This window comes from Callorhinchus milii, unplaced genomic scaffold, assembly GCF_018977255.1.
Source record: "Callorhinchus milii isolate IMCB2004 unplaced genomic scaffold, IMCB_Cmil_1.0 Scaffold5, whole genome shotgun sequence".
Lineage (NCBI taxonomy): Eukaryota > Metazoa > Chordata > Chondrichthyes > Chimaeriformes > Callorhinchidae > Callorhinchus > Callorhinchus milii.
In genome coordinates, this window is record NW_024704746.1 from 21,017,931 (window position 1) to 21,019,379 (window position 1,449).

Consider the following 1,449-nt stretch of genomic DNA (forward strand, 5'->3'; position numbering starts at 1 on the left):
TCAAATCTCTTCACTCTTCGGCGCCTCCCTACCTCTCCGACCTCCTCACTCCCCAATCCATCACCCAGCGCCTCCGTTCGACTGGCCTCCTGCTCGTCCCTTGCACCCTCCGCCCCTCCATTGAGGTCGCACTTTCAGCCACTACGCCCCGAAACTCTGGAACACTCTCCCTCAATCCTGCCGTTTTGCCCCCCTCCCCTTTTTCAAATCCTGCATGAAAACCTTCCTCTTCGACCGTGCTTATGGCCACCTCCTCTCCCCACTCTGGCTCGGAGTCAGGCTCTGCCACTGTTAAACACTCTGAGATGGTGGCCTGCGCGGAGGGTGCTATATAAGTGCAAGATGTTGTTGTTGTTAATGGAATAATTTCTCACTTTCAGTTTCTGAATTGAGCAGAAAGCAGGCTAGGAATGCCCTCACACCCACCCAGGTTACAACAACAACAACAACAAAATTACATTTAAAGAGCGCCTTTCACGTCGGGAGGACGTCCTAAAGCGCTGAAATTTTCATTAAACTTAGTTTAAGATTGTCGAAACATGTACAATTGTACACTAACACAAAATACATCGACAACATTTTTTTCCAACTCCGAGGAGATCTTGAAACTGTTTTGAGGAAATGCCGTCGACCATCCAACGTTGCTCCCTCAATGACGAAGGACTTGGCTGCGGAGGTAGCCTCAGTTCATTGCTGGAGGTTAACGGTCTTGCTGATCATATCCTTAGGATTTGAGAGCTTTCTTGGTACCCGGCTATTTAGTAATAGGGACCAATCAAAACAGAGAGAATGATGGCAGTGACACTTAATGGGTTTGAGATATTACAGATTGCAAAATGGATATTGTTTCCTTCTTTTAAAAAATAAGATACACAGACATTCAGTGAGTCCAGTCCAGGGAGTCCATACAGTTCCCTTCCCCAAGAAAGAGTGGAGTCCTGTAGCTCAGTGGTTAGAGCACTCGCTTTGCAAGCGCGAGACCTGAGTTCAATCCCCGGCAGGTCAGGGCCAAACCTCGGGCAAGTTTCCTTACTCCACACAGAGCCTAATAATAATCCCTCCAAAAAAACCCCCAAAACAATAATAAAGTGGTCATTTTCAATCCACGACTGTTTGTGGGACATTGCTGTGCGCAATTGGCTGCCGCGTTCGCCCACAAATATACAGTCAATTCACTTTACAGTATATTCTGTGAAGCGCTTTGGGACGTCCTCCCGACGTGAAAAGCGCTATATCAAATGCAAGGATTATTATTATTATTATTATTATTAAAGACATCTGCTGTGAGACTTGACAAACTCCAGCTCTGGTACAGCCATCCAGGCAGAGAGAGAGGGGGGGGGGGCGGGGTTTGCGCATGACCTTACCAAGATGGCGCCGAGGGGGGAGGGGGGCGGGGTCAGCCCGAGTACCGTCATCGCTCCCAGCGCGGCGGCGCCCTCAAGGGGC